A 16633-nucleotide genomic window follows, 5' to 3' on the forward strand; every position below is an offset into this window, starting at 1 on the left:
CTAAGACCTAAGACCATTCTTCATTCATTAAAGCCGTAAGAAGTACATATACTTCTATATTTTCAGAGAGTTAGGACTAACGCGGACTAAAAGGAATCAAATGAAGATATATTTAACTTTATCATCCATCTCAAGAGATGCTCGAGTTCGTATTCTGCATATCCACGAGGAACGAGGGGATGAAAAGTCATCCGAGTACAATGCCCAGACCTTATTATAAGAAAGTAATGTCGGCTACTTGCTTAGAAACGGAATTTCAGGATCGAAACAATGAAGAGATTCATTCATGATGAGTAAGGAATTTAAATATTTGGAATATAATTAATAATGATTTTATTTGAATTTGTACAAAGAGCGGGATTATATTTATATTAAGATATTAATTATGATTATTATTTCTTAGTATGACGTCATAAAATGACAGAAATTGTAAGAAAATATTGTCAGTTCCCCAGTACCCCCCCCCCCTAAATAATAAGATCACTCAAAATACTGCATCGAACAAACATCCTTGAATATACATGTTTTTTTAAATATATAACAATGTACATAATAACATATTTTTAACTAGAACATGATACATAATAAAATTATGCGTTAAGAATAGCAAATATGCGGTAGTAGTCAGGATCGTCTCAAGAATTTTATCTTTTGGAGAAGAGGGGATAATTTAAAAAAAATGTTATATTGAATTTTCCAATTTATCCTGCTGAGATACATTTTTATTTGGAGAGGATGGAAAGGGGAGGGGTCTCATAACCTTCTGTGTCAATGGGCCTAATCGTAGCTCACCACTTTCATTAATCCATTTCATTTTCATGAAAAAAGTATTTTTATTATTATAAAAGTAGTCCATCAATTGTAAAAGTTCGGCATCAATTGTACTGACTTGAGTTTTCTATTTCAAGAAAATATATCGGATCAGTCCTAACGTTTTAAATACAACATTCATTTGTCTACCTAATGGGTAAGAGAATAAGTAATTTCGTATTTCCCACTTTTTTTAAAAACTAAGTATATATAAGTTTAAAAGTGTGAGTGTATACTATAAACGCTTTTGGAACAATATTGCGCTTGGCGGTTTAAGTCGTGAATCATCGTGCGTCAAGTATGGGGGTCTCAAATGAAGAAATTTGGCATGTTTTATATTTAACTTCCTAAAGGGGAGAAACTCGTCGAAAGAAAAAAAGAAAATTTGTGATAAATAAGGGACATTGGGACAGATACTCTTTTGGTTCATTTTGCACAATGGCGTTTGGATCAATTTCGTTCTGGTGTAGTGGAGGTGAATGATGCCCATGCACTTGCACGCCTGTCGTCGAAAATGTTGATGTAATGGTTGAAATAACGAGAATGACAGTCATGTTAATAGTTTTAGCATCGCCCAGGAGCGGAACATTTATTATAAAACCGTTTTGAACCATTTGCAGAAGCCTGGACACAAAAATAAACTCGAAGAAGGGAGAAATCGTGTTTCATCAAGACAACAACAGGCTGCACACATCTTTGATGACGTGCAAGACGCTCTGGGAGCTCGGATGGTAAGTTCTTATATATCCACTTTACAGTCCAGACCTGGCATCAAGTGACTTTCACCTGATCCTATCTATGACCAACGCGCTTAGAGGTACAAATTTGACCTAAAGAAAGGCGTTTGAAAATTAGTTTTCGTATTTTTTTTTGCAATTGGAACAAAGGTTTTTACGAGAAGGGCATTATAAAGTTGGATTCTCGTTGGCAACAAGTTATCAAGCAGAAGGGGACATATTTGGCTTCAATCGGATGGCTGTAAAACTTCTTATAAAGGATTAAAATAAAACAAAAATACGAAATGACTTTTTCTCCAACCTAATAATATTATAATGTGAGTGAGACATCCTACTTGATGTTGCAAAACGTTGATATTTGCTCTTGTTCCAGGTTTTCTCTGAGTTGTTTCTTACGTCATCATGCCCTCATACACTATGATGTATACATATGTATAGTTCAAATGATCTACAAAGAGTAACACGATACATAATATCCTTCTCTACATATAAAAGTCAAGGATGTAAGAGTAATGTAGTACATTATAATAGCTACTCTAAAATAATATTATCAACGGCTTGTGGGTATTGCATTAATACTCGTAGAAGTGTTGGATTCGAGTTATAATTTCGAATTTGGTTAATTTTTAGCTGGTACGTTGTTGTTTTTTTCGTTTTTTTTAAATTGGTAATGTGAAGAATGAATTGTCTTTTCCTTAGCATTTCTCATTATCATTTAATTCCTGAGTAGTGAACATCCTTTCCTTAATAGATTCAAATATATTCATAACCTAATTGAACATTCGTGTGTTCTAATAAAAGACGGAGCGTAACCCTGAGGATTTTGTTGCAGAGGTTTAATTATTAGTCCATGTTGGACTCAGAGTAGAATTGGGGATCCACATTGGAGTAATTCTAGCAAATGTTCTATCATATATTCTTTTTTACTTCCTCTCTTGTCACCGCTGATTGTAGCTGATCTAATGAAACGTCAGGAGCATTATTCTGTCTCTCCTGCAAAATATTCTTTAAATTCTCAGGGTTACCATGTTGATTTTCGTTTTTTTTTTAAACATAATCATTCTACACTGATAATTAATAATGAAATGAATACTATTTTTGTAATTAGTGATTAAAATCGTGTGTATTTTGGGCATACTAAAAAAATTGACCCAGAATCAACATGGTACCACTAACAAATTGAATGATTTTGGAGAAGAAAAGCTAAGCTATCAATTATGTAGAATGATGTTTCGTGAGATCAGCTACAATCAGCTGTGGCGAGGGAGGAAAAGTTAACAAGGACAAAGACAAGAATCCCTCCGATGTCGATCCTCAATTCTACTCTGAGGCAAACAAGGGCTTATATTTATAAATCCAAAATAAATCCTTAAGGTTAATTGATATAAAAATGGGCAATTGATATAAAACTGGGTATAATTATACTACATGATTTCAATAAAATGAGGGCAAGTAATTATTCAACTACCTTTCTAAATAGATCCGCATCGACGTAGTTTTGTTACCAACCTTTCATTTTAAATCGGAGTTTTCATTTTATATGCAGAAAGACATTCAAAACATAAATGAAGGAAGAAAGATCACGTACAAAAATAAACATTTTAGTTTATCCCTCTCCTAAAATAACATATGTAATCATTATTCACATATTACATTGCAAAAATAACTAAATAAAATCCGTCAACATACAAAATTCGGTAGACACATACTAACGTATAACAAAAACAGAAACAAGAGCAAATAAGAATAAAATGTAATAGGTTAATAGGTCTAAATATTTTACGAACAACAAGAGGTAATACCTAATAACATCAGCTTCATACTTCAATCCAGATTCAGAAGTGTCTGAAACCATCAAAGAGAAGGCAGCATCCCTTACAATAGCTGAGATGATAACAGCTCTAATCTATTGAGCAGATAAGGGTTCATAATTTGTAATTTTGCTGGGAATAAGAGTTTTGGAATTCGCTAATTCCAACGCCTTCGTCTTTCCCGGGGATCCCTTTCCTTATGAAAATATAAACAAAACCAGTGCTTATGTGAATTTCACTCCGGATCATCCAGGTCATTTTCGTTAAAGGTCATATATTGCCCCTCATTTGTGTTTTCCTGTGCCTTAGGAGTTAATTATTTTGCAATCTTCAGGGTTGATTTTATGGATGCTCCAACTTGTTTCTTTGTAGTAATAATGCATCTTCCTATTACTCTGAGGATTTTGGATCCTAAATATATAATGTAAGAAAGGTATGGTTTAGACACTTCAGAAATAAAACATCCTCCTAAGTGGTTAATCATTTTTGTTAGTTTTAACCATTGTTATATAAAAATACTTGGTATATTGTCAGTTAATTTACTATATTTCCCATCCTTATTTGTTATTTTAGTATATCAATCTTAATTCCTTGATTATATAAAGTTGTTCACAAACTTGAGATTTTTCTAAGCCTAATTATGAGAACGAAAGATTGGCATGAAAGAAAGTATGTAGTTATAAGGTAACTACTTTCATTCATTCCAATCTTTCGTTCTCATAATTTAAGTATTATATTTTCATTCAGATTTAAGTACTTTATGATCATTTAGGGAAACTGATGTGGACAATGGCTGAAAAATAAGTCTTTCTTTTAGTGAATCTATGATGTGAGTAGATATTTCAAATATCTACTCATGACCTTTTGACAAAGAAATGAGTTGATGCATACCTATTACTAACTCAAAAAATGTCAAGATGATTAAATTATGGGGATAAATCCCTGTTTTTTTAAATAGCAATTGCCTATTTCATTGATTAAGTAGATCTAATAATGAAATATCGTAGAAAGGGGCCAAGGAATTTACTAAACTATGCAACAAAATTCAGGTCTTGGAACCCCTGTCGCCTAAAAACCACATTTATACTAATAAAATGTTCGAAATTTCATACTCATGAGTTACAGGGGTTAGAAAGAAATGACTATTAAGCCAGTTGCTAGGTGATTTCATTCCTAGTAAATTTACTCATTGTAAAATTCATCCCTGGACATTTCATTTCTATTTTAAAGAAGTGGGATATTTGGTGAAAGCATACGATTTATGTTTCGAAACTCGTTAGTAGTTTTTGTGTAGGGCTTTAGAGGGAGGGTTGGGCATGAGTTGGAAATGAGTGATGGCAAGTGATTGATGGGAGATGGATACGAATTATTTATGGTGTTTAGAACTCGTAATAGGCTATGATCCTATGAAGGATTATGATTGTTGTAGGATTCAATCCAGAGCTGAACTTGAAGCAGGGGAGAGTAAGTGAATCAGGGGCCCGAGGAACTTGCTTATTTTTTACGTAGATTTGAATTGGGGAAAAAAGTAAAGGAAGGGAGAAGGGAAATATGAAATTTTTGATTCTGGATTGATGAAAAGGAGTAGGAGTAAGGTGTAATGGACCATGGAGAAGAGGAAGAGTAATGAAAATATTTTCATATATATCCCAAGCTATAAATAATATCCACAGATCGGGATTCCATTCCTTCTCACTATTAAAGATGTGTCATGACGACGCCATTTCTAATCCATAAACACTATAAATAATTAATATTCGTCTCTCATCCGCCTCATGTCATGACTCATCTCCAGTGCCCAGCCCTCCCTCAACAGTCTACACAAAAAATACTAACCAGTTCAGAAACATAAACCGTAGGACTTCATAAAATATCCCTCTTGAATGTGGGAATGAAATTTCCGGGGATGAATTTTACAGATAATTAATTTACTGGGAATGAAATTACCGGTCAACATGCTCAATAGGACATTTTCTAATTATAGGCCTAAATAAAGGGGATTACATTGAGATTTCACGTTATTTTTTTTGTACATAGTTATATAGTATAATTGGGATAAAGCTCTAACAAGAAATTGGCAAAATCAATCTTGAGGCTTGACTGGGGTGAATTTTGCAACAATGTTTTATAGTATTATTATTTTTTTCTTTTGAGTAATTTGATCCAAGCATTAATGAAATTTGGTTAACTCAGAGTGGAGTTATTTCCCACTAAAGTTTGATAATTCTATGAAAAGGGCCCAACTTTGAGGGACTCCTAAACGGGGCCATGGTCTCCCACAAGTCTAAAATTAACAAAATAGTGTTGTTTTTATGTTGTTTTTTTTGCATAGACATCTTGATCAAAATCGGTGATGAAGATGCAGAGAGTGTGAGTACACTGTCACATAGGATGTCTTATTAGCTTTTCGAGAGTTGGAAACAAAACGGATCGTAAAGTTTATTTTTTTCAAATTATTTATTTTACAATAAATTGCTTTGACTTTTTTCAGGATCGAATTAAACTCGTATTCACAGCAATAACCACAAATCCAACTCTTTATGGGTATAGCAAGTACAAATAAGCTGGAATTTTATACTGAATTCTAATCCGAGTTACACAAAAACTTACACTGGATCAAACTTTCATTGTTAGTGATCATTCTTTCAGGACCACACGTACAAAGGATTCCTTCATACTTATATTTTCTGTCTTCAAGAATTAAATAATAATGATAAAAGTTTTAGAAAGTAAAAAACCTTGTTCAAATTGCCAAAGGGGAAAAATCGTTCCCGCTTTTCAGGATATATTTTGTACACTTCTGTGAATATTAGTGTAGAAATCATGTGAAGGAATATTATATATATAATACAGTTTGTGGCTTTTATGAATATCTACACCTTTGGGTGCAGAAGGCTGAAACTTTGCAGGGATGTCACCTTGAACCTGAGTAAGTTAAGACTTTGATGACAATTTTAGAAAATTAGATAGTGGGTAGAGTTATAAATCAAAAAGTGAATGGCGTCTCAAAAGACAACTATACGAATTATGACGTTTTCTAAATATTTTCCAAATCAAAAAAGTTATGAGGAAAAAAAGAAATCGGTGAAAATTGTAGTTATATTATTATTATTTTTTTCTGGAACCAAAAAAAAAATGGATTTCCATTGGAATATTGGATTTTTGGGGAAAAAAACAAAGTTTGTTAAAATTTGTCTGGAAATTAGTTTGCATATAAATTTGACATTTAAAAATTAATGTTGAACTAAAATATTTGTCATGTTCAGAATATTTTATTTTTATATCAAACGTTAATTTTCAATTTTAAAGAAAAAAATAAAATAAAACAATGATTGTAGACATAAAGTTATAAGCATTATCATTACAATAAATATTATTTTTAATTTGCGGAAAACTTTATTACATCAATTTTACAATTTTTTTCAAAAATGAAAAAGTTATCGAGGCTTACTTTTTGGACGACATTATTCTTCATAACTTTTTTGATTTTGCATGTACGAAAAAAATATTGGTAGATTTGTGCTCCTCTTTAACATTCCAATAAGTGTTATTATATACTTTTTTGCAATTTTCTTTGCAAATTTTGATTTGACAATTTTTTGAAAAAAATAAAAGATGGACTTCTCATGTAGATAAATAATTTAATGCATTTATATTGGTATGTTATTTGAAGTTCATAAAACAATATTTTTTTTAAATCATAATAATACATTTCATATTATATAAAGGCTCTATATGAATTATAATACTTGTACAAATACCCTAACGGTTGCCTGAGCAATCCCAGATAACTCTTTGATAGTATATATATATATTTAAAAATATAATCGTACAAATTATAATTTCATTAACCAAAAATGTCACTTGTTCTCAAGCTCCACCTTATAAATTGAATTGATATCAATGTGATTGAGACGAGGGATTTCAGAGTTATATGCATCAAGGACACTCAAGGAATCTTACCGATGAAATAATTTTCTTAGAGTAGCAAACGAAGCAGAGTTGACTCCAGAATTTCAATTAAAAAGCTGTGAATGGACCATGAGAACTTTCTCTGTTCCTCATTGAGTCTTTCAGTCAAATATTCTGCCTTTTTATGGAACTCTTTAGTAGTTTTTATGGAAGTATACGGTTTGATGAAAAGGGGCATCTGCACAATGAACGATCCTTAGATTCAAGAAGATGGAGATCCACCGAGTGAGGCACAAAAAGACAAAATCCCTTAAAGCTAATATAAAGTTGAGGAGAAGAACAGGAGACATGTGGATTGAATATCCAAATTAAAAATATTAATTCCAGGGAACGATGTGGATCCATCTATCCCCACACTTTGTACAGAAGATCCATCTAAATCACATTAACTTGAATTCAAAGTTGTTCCCTTATCAGTCTAGTAATTCAAGCGGTTGTGGTATTTGAACCCCTACAAATGCAACCGACAAAGTCGAACCGAGACCGCAATATATTGCTTATCAGTCTCAGTTCTTATGTGATGGATGTGTTCCTTTTTTAAACTTTGTTCTTCTATAGAATATAAATTAACTTTCATTAATAAGTCAATTTTCGGAGCTTTTTTTTTTTTTTTTTTACATGTGTACTTGTAGCGTTTCTCAAAGATTTTTTTACGTCGCCAGGATGATACAGTTGTATTGTAGTTTAAACATTTGCAACTCTCCATCATTCTGCCCACCCCCTCTAACCTCCCATCACGGTCCCACTTAAGAAACCATGGTCGTAAGCAATCTTAGTTTTCAGGGCCCCTTCTGGAACTAGGGGGCCTCTCCATATAAGTTTGTCTATAATATCACTTCTTAGGCCTAACTTTCTAGCGTCGCCTCTTTGTTTAATTGTATCTTACCAAAACTGAGGCTGTATAAAAAAGAAACGTTATCAAAGGCTGGGACTGAGACCAATAAAGCTGAACTGAGACGTAGACCGGTGAAATGAAATAACCAGGACCTATATAATTGCTGAACCTGACCTGGCTACAACCATATTTAAATTTCTTTCCAGTAGGTACCAACTTTTCTCTTCTCCTGCCTTAATAATTATGTATACAAATATGCATGTAAGCAATAAAGTAAAAGAATGACAGCTGAAGAATTTCCTTTAGTAATCCTAGGGTATTTTTAACTCTTGTAAATCTACATAAGGCAGTCAAAAAACTAGGCGAATGTTAGACTAAAGAAAAATTATCTTGCCAAGATTATGAGAACAAAAGTTATAAGGAATAGTTCAATAAAATCTTACATAGTTTGTAAAAAGACTGACGCAAGGAAGCAGAGATCATAGGATGCATAGTTCCTTGATGAAATATTAAGTTGGGAAAAAATTAATTTTGTATTTTCCACCTCTTATACTTAAATAAGTATGAGTGTATACTACAAACGCTTTTAGACAGTATTGCACTTGGAAGGTTCACTCGTCAATTATCGTGCGTCGAGTATCAAATGAAGAAATTCGCTATATTTTACATTTTTACTACCGCATCGAAAGCAACCAAGAAAATTTGCAATGCATATGGGGCTGACATTCTTTCGGTTAGTTGCACAACAGTAGTTCGAAAGATTTTTTTTTTTCCACCTCAATTCTGCCCTCTTCTGTGAACGACTCGTCCGTTTGTAGCTGGAGATCGTACAAAAGAGGCCAGCAGAGGTGAATAAGAGACAATACGACATGATCAAGACAACTCTAGAAGCTCCGGAAGCTCGAATGGGTATACCTCCATCCTACAATCTGGACTTTGTACCAAGTGACTGTCATCTGTTCCTCTCTATGACCAACGCAATTAGTGGCTCAAATTTGGCCTCAATAGAGGCCTCTGAAAATTGGTTTTCAGAGTTTTTTGCCCTTGTAGGGACAAGGTCTTCTACAAGAAGGGCATTATGAAGTACGATTATTTTTACTAACAAGTTATCGAACAAAACAATACTAAACTTAAATTGAATGATTTTAACACTTCTTAAAAAGCGTTGAAACAACGCGAAAAATACTTTTTCTCCAACCTATACAAATATGCATTTAAATATTTTTTTTTGTTTTTCTTAGAGATTGCATGATTCAATTTATTTATTTCCGTCTCGGTTCTCAAGTCATTTTGAGTACTATTTTTTGTAATTAATTATCATTATTTGTAATTATAAATCATATAAAAGATGTATGCAAAAAAGATAAACGTACAAATCAAAATTAATTACCCAAAAATATCGAAGTTAATATTTGATGTTATTACCCATAGTCTTTTTTACTCTCTAGACTATCTTGCATATACATAGAAATGACTCAAAACAGATTTTAGTTTAGATAAAAAATAATCAAAAAACGGGAATAAATCATTAATTAATAATTAACCAGACATTAAATTGTCTCTTATACTCAAAAGGAAAGTCGAAAAAATCTATTTACAGATGTGCTTATCAAGTTAATGAATTAAACCTAATCTATTACTTCAATGTCATCGATTGTTTCAGATATATTCAGAATGAAATAATTTCCTCCAAGAAATAAAAATCGGAGAACTTAAATCATAAAATGGTATCAACCTATCCAAGGGCAATAATCTCAATTTACCCACATAAATTACTCCTAAACCTACGAGACAAGCATATGAAGGCTACAAGAACTGCTGGAGATTCAAACCTATTTGCACTCAACTACCGTTTGTACCAATTTATGTACGACACACTGTCAGCAAATAATAACGTAATAAAAAAATGAACAAGTGGATCAAATGATGCTTTTCAAAACGAAACTAATTATATTGGACCATAAATCATCATTCATGGAATTGAAAATATATTACTAAAACTATAAAAAAAAACTAGCCACTACGACCGGGTGTTTGTTCGCTTGTTTAGGGGCCAAAGGCTGGCTTTGGTGATGGTCTGGGTGAACGTCACCTCCATTGGGATGAATACGCATATAAAATAAAAGTAATGAATATGACTTTAGATGATGTTTAGCAACGAGCCTGTGTAGCTAAAGATCAGCCAATAAGCCCTCAACCTTTACTAACTAGCTCAGCACGCCATACTGGAAAAACAAAGGGGAGTACATATATTTAGGATTGTAAATGCTGAGGATTTTTGATCCTACGAGTTTTGGTGTTGTTGAAAACCTGAAAATGTTTTTTTATTTATTTCTTTCTTAAGCTCTTATTGTTATTATTTCATTCTTGAGGAGAGAACAATTAAGTATCGAGTAATTACATTTTATGTATATTCATGAAAAACGAACAGTAAAATTGAGGATTTGTTGAGGAGATATCTTCTATATTATTAAGGGAATGTGTGTCTCTTCTTTTATGTCTAATTACATCCGGTAATGTCGGGTACTGCGGATAGTATATTTATAAAAAATAACTCTGTCGTTTTAGGTTCGGAAGGAAAGTGCTCACATTTAAAATAAAACTTGTGTGGATTTAAATTGTGAGTGGATATTCAAATTAAAAAAACCAAACAAGAGTCAACTCAATACTTTTTTGAGTTGCTTCGATTTTTAATCACTACACCATATTGTCTCATTATAAGTCCACATTCTTTTATGTTAATTCTAAGAGTTTCATGTCCACCAGGAACTTTGTGTTTACTGAAGTCTAAGGAGAAATACTACTCCGACTGAAATATCATCCAAGCTCCCAGAAAATATCGACTCGAAGTCCCCATCGTCTTGAAAAAAAATCATTTACACTGTCCATATAACTCGAGTTTTTTCCCGAAACTTGAGCAGCAAAATCCCACACATCACTTTCAAAACGGAAAATATGTTATGTTATCTTTAATAAATGTTGTGTGTGTAAGACTTGTTGCTTAAGTCCAAAAATTTTGGTTACAAAATCCTATCTCAATATTATTTTCTGATCCGTTATAATTCCTTTAGTAATAAGAGTAGACCTCATTTCTATTAATAAAATTGTGAATCAATTTACTAAACACGATTAGTATTTTGAATCAAAGGTATTGCAGATCATGGAGAAGAAGAAAAAAATTTTCAAAGATTGATTTGACTCTTCTGTCTTTCGTTTTATTTTATAAGTTTAAAAAAGCCTATTATCGCCCTGAAATCATAAAATATTGGAACTAGAGGTTAGGAGGGGTTCTTCCTCACGTATATTCAACATCCCAAAAGTGTATTTTATTTGAATATTAATACAAGCAACTACTGCAGGATAAATTGAACGGTAAATTCGAAGCATCCTTTAAAACATCTTTGATTCTTCCAAGAGATTTGTTAGAAATTAAAAAAGAAACAAAAAAAGCTGATGAGAAAATAGAGGAAATTTTGAAAAATGGAACACAATTTTTGCGAAATTTCATATCCAATACAGCTAGTTATTTTATAATTTCTGATATAGGACCAGTGGAATCTCATAGGAAAATTACAGTAGAAAATGACACCAGTCGAAAAATAAGGAAAATGAAATTAAACCAAAGACAAAATCAATCAAAAGTTAAAAGGATAATTAATAATGGTAAGGTTTTGACTAAAAATAACGATATATTAACATGTTTTCAAAAAGATTTTCAGGCCATGATGGGTGGGGAGAGAGTTTGTTTTTCTAAATATTGTAAGAAGTCTACGTTCCTCTTTAGTCTTCGGAAATAATATTAAACTGCATTAAAATAACTTTAAGGAAAACAAAGCTCCTGGTCTTAAAAAGTTTATTATCTGTTTCAAGATGAGATTGTTGATTATTTACTATGTGTTGGCAAATCTATGAAAAGATACAGAAAGCTTCCTAATCAATCACAGAGGGAAGAATAGTATTAATTCAAAAAAGGGAAATGGGACTGACTTTGGTCACTTAAGGCCATAACAGTGCTAAATGAGACATATCAAATTATACCTGGAGTAATTGCCGATCAGATTCAGCCAATATTGAATAAGAAGATTTTTACATTTTTTTTATTTGATGACAAAACCCATATAATTGATCGTTACGACAATGATGTGACGTTGCTTATAGAAGCCAACTCATCAACCAAACTCATTAGGAGGATTGAGCCCATTTTTTCATTTTTCAAAAAATTTGAAAATAAATTTGGATTAGAAATTAATCACAGAAAACAAAGTATTCTGTCATTGGGTACTTGGAGTTCAGTTATAGGATCAAAGCTTGTGGGTTGGACTATCAAAGGAATAACTAATATATTGGGCATTGGGTTGTAAATTCATGGATACTCTGATTCAAATTGGTTTACACTTATAAAATAATCTCTTTTCATCGAGGTTTGAATCTCCAGCCAAGTATTGACTTTTATCATATCTTTAGTCCTTTAAACGGCATCAGCTCTACTATTATCGGTAGATTTGGCAATCAATGAGGAAAGAAAATGGCTTTTCTGTCTGTTTTATAATACTTATATTCCGGCTCTTAAAAGACTCAAAAAACATCTTGGTGGTGGATTAGTACTCTTGAGTAGAGTTTTACACAATATATATATATAAAAAATAAATTAATAATATGTCTTATAAAACCGATTTTAAATGAAGATCAACTGTGTCTAATTCAAATATATATGTATTCTTGGATTAGGCTCAGTTTTGATCTATCGAACAGTTTTTAGGAGTCCATCTCTCAAACTTTGGCTGCTGTTCAAAGAATTATATGCCACGGAGATCCTAGCTTTGATTCTACATCAACAGTGGATATCGTGAGAGAAAATGAACGCGAAATATATAATTTTGTAAGGGTATAGACAATCCTGCTCATGACTTGAACTCCATCACACACTCCCTGTTAAATAATGGAAAAAATCGGTTTCCCCTTACAAAACATTATTTACATCCAGGGCCCTGGCACTCAAAGATGAGGATTTTGCATTCATGTGCTGATATATAGAACAAAACATGTCAAAATTTCGTAAGAAAATTGAAACTACCAGAGTCTTGGACTAAACCAATAGTCTTTGTGTTGAGCTGTCCAAGCAAAAAAGTTTATATCTCCATTCTAGATTTCGACAGATTGTATTGTTTACCACGATCCCTATCAAGATTGTGAAAAGTTTTTACTAAAACTTTGCCTGTCCTCTTGGGTTCCTTTTTAATTGAATTTGTTTCTCTAAATGTGGAGGAGGAAAGCATTACTACCTTAAAGGCAAGAATTTTGTTCAGCTTACCTTTAAAACACAGACGAAAAAGCTCTGAAAATAAGGCCATAAATTTTGCTTTTTTGAGCGCCAAAGCTCTTATTGGCAATACAGTGGTACATATGAGGAGAATCAATTCGTACAGAAAACATCAGAACCATAGTTTTGTCCTCTACAGCAAGATATGGGGGTTTTTCTATGAAAATAGCAAGGATGGATGGTGATTCCTGCGACCATGCTATTTACATTGTCAATTATAAATTGTCAGATTCAACTAGATATATGACTACTTTAAAAAACAAATACTTGGAGGTATGAACGCTTTCATAGAGCGATTGATTATTTATGTTTTGGATTATTTAGTGTGTGTTTTTTTTTTTTTGTTTTTTTAATCATTTGATTATTGGAATGTTTAATTGTAGGTATTGTCTTGAAGGTATAATTTTAAGCTAAAATATTTATTCATATTAAAATAGCACGATGCCTAATTGGTACTATAAAAAAAAGTCTAAAGCAATATATGATAATACAACTTTACTAAAAACTTAGAGTAGATCTTCAAAGTGGAGCTGCCTTACAATAGCCACAATAACGGTTTACTAGTTTGGAGCATCAAGGGCATTCTCTTGAAGGAGTACAGCGTGTTTAGGAGCCAAATCCGGCTTCGATGATGGTCTGGGTTGGCGTCACTTCCTTCGGAATGAAGACGCCCTTGCTCTTTATTCCTGAGGTTGTGAAAGTTAATCAACGTTTTCTATCTGGACATGTTAAGGTCCCAATTACTTCCTTGGATCCAGAAACAGCACTGGGAAGGGTCTTACTAATTCCAGCATGATGGAACACCTTCACATACTGTAAATTCTGTTCAAGAGCGGTGCCAAACTACTTTGGAGCAAGGAAATGTAGGTCCCTTCTTCCCAGATCTCAACTTAATAGACTTCTCCATTCTGGAGAGGAAGGTGAGGGACATTCTACCGCAGCATCGACGACTTGAAGGCCGCCACAGTGTCTTTTTTTTAGGATAACTTGTCGGGCGAAATATCCATACAACGTGTAAAGCAGTTCCGAAGCGTCTGAGAACTGTAGTTGCCGCAAATTGTGCCCATGTGGAATGAACTAGCACTCATTTTGAAGGAAAGTTTACGTTGATTGCAATAATGTAAAAAAAGTTGTTTCGAGAAATAAATATTTGTGTACTTCCTTGGCGTTTGAAGTTGTCCTTTAACGCATGAGTCAACCTGTATGGATGAATTGGGAGAGTAAACCTTCCGGCATCATAACCCAAGTGAGCCTAAACAATTTTTATGGTCAATAGTTTCGAAATATGGAACTGATTTTATTTGTAAACAATATATAAGAAAGTTTTTTTTTCCACATTCAAATACCTAATTGAAACCAAGGATCATTTATATTTGCAAGGGCATCCACAGGATTATATTTTGGGGCTTGGTTTTTGCAACTTATAAAAAAAAACACAAAAATTAAATTTTTTTACAAAAAAAATTGAAAAATTTATTATAAATTTTTTTTTTTTTAAATTCAAAAATACTAATCAGAAAATATTAAATTTTTTGAATGAAAATTTCAAAAATTCATAGTTGTTCCCAAAAAATAAATTTTATTGATCAAAAATTAAACTTATATATATATTTTTTAAATTTCAAAATACACAAACAAGAAATTAATTTTTTTTTTTTAATTTTGGCCCGTTTTTTTCTTTTTGTTTTTTGAATTGGTAATCTGAAGAGTGGATTTTCATTCACTTAGCAGTTGTGATTACTATTTAACTCCTTGAGAAGTGAAATTCCTCTTCTAAATAGATTCAATTATATTGAAACCCCGATTAAACATTCGTGTGTGCTAATAAAAGACGGAGCGTTACCCTGAGGATTTGTTACGGAGTTATAATTAGTTGTAAGTCCTTTTTGGACTCTGAGTAGAATTGAAGATCGACATCGGAGTAATTGTAACAGCTATGGATTCTTGTTTATTTCCTTCTCTCCTTCCTCCCTTGTCACAGATGATTTTAGCTGATCCAGTGAAACATCATTAGCGTTTTTCTTTCTCTCATCATTGTCAAAGTTACCATGTTGATTTTTATTTTCGATTTAATTAAAGATATACCTTTCAATGTGGCTACAAAATCACGTACATAAGATTATAAAATGATTATCTATTTAAAAATGTGTTAGCTTGTTTTGAAAGACAACAATATAAGTAATTTAAAATGCATAATGCATATACTATGATTTATGAGAGATCTTAAATAAATACTATGCTTTTATATATGTGGAATAATGATATACAGAATATATATACATTTCCTTTTTAATTTTATATGTAAACATAAAGATAACTTTAATAGAAAAAACATTTTGCGCTTTCCCAACTTTGTTTTTCAAATATATAAATATAGATTTGATCATATTTGTAATATAAGCCACTAGTTATTAAATAAAGGGTGCATGCACATTTTTTCGATATACTTTACTCTAAAAAGAAAAAAAAAAGCCGGGAAATCATCTGGTAATCCCTCCTTTTTTAATCGGTATACCAAGGTTAATAGAAATACAAGGATAGGCCCATGTAATTGGACTTACCTAAATTTTCAATTTGATGTACCTTACCGATTGTTGTGCCAGACAGACAGATATGACGTCATAGAGTATAACAGCGGTATTCCGACAGTAACAGTCAAGGAAGGTGGTTATGGTGTAACCAAGAGTAGCTATATTTTGGGATCCCCACCGTTTTGTAACTATACATGTGTAGTAACTAAACAAAACGACTAATAATGTCAATAGTGCTGAAATAGAATTAAAAATTTGTGTATAATCAAATGTGGAGGAGAAAAAGTTATTTGAGTTGTATTAATATATATTCCCTGCAATTGATACCTTTTATTACAACCTAAGGTGATGAACGTGCATCATCAATGACAAAAAATGAATAAAAAAATAACAATCTTAATGAAAATATAGAATGTTTTTTTAGTAGAACTAAAAAGGGATTATCAATAATAGTCAAAAAATGTTTTTGTTTTTTCGGAAGACTCGGAAGTTAAATTTCATCATTTTTTGATTCTACAAAGTTCCTGATATAGATATTGAACACTTTGTATGAAATCTTCATTAATAAATCCTTGTATTTTAGACCAGATTCACATTTTTCATCCATTTTTATTTGT

The 16633-nt window shown here is 32.1% G+C and overlaps 1 protein-coding gene and 1 long non-coding RNA gene across 2 annotated transcripts in view; one reads left to right on the forward strand and one right to left on the reverse strand.

The window, feature by feature from the left end:
* LOC121132416 (muscle-specific protein 20) overlaps positions 1-1974 on the reverse strand; it is a 44436-nt gene extending 42462 nt beyond the window's left edge. The window contains exon 1 of the mRNA XM_040727825.2: positions 1883-1974. The gene's annotated coding sequence lies outside the window, so the exon portion shown is untranslated. The remainder of the gene's footprint in view (positions 1-1882) is intronic.
* On the forward strand, positions 1927-6605 carry LOC139904829 (uncharacterized). The gene is made up of 3 exons (XR_011779073.1): positions 1927-2180; positions 5691-5790; positions 5850-6605. It is a non-coding gene; the product is annotated as an uncharacterized lncRNA (long non-coding RNA).
* The last annotated feature ends 10028 nt before the right edge of the window (positions 6606-16633 follow it).

Source organism: Lepeophtheirus salmonis, chromosome 1 (genome assembly GCF_016086655.4).
Source record: "Lepeophtheirus salmonis chromosome 1, UVic_Lsal_1.4, whole genome shotgun sequence".
NCBI lineage: Eukaryota > Metazoa > Arthropoda > Copepoda > Siphonostomatoida > Caligidae > Lepeophtheirus > Lepeophtheirus salmonis.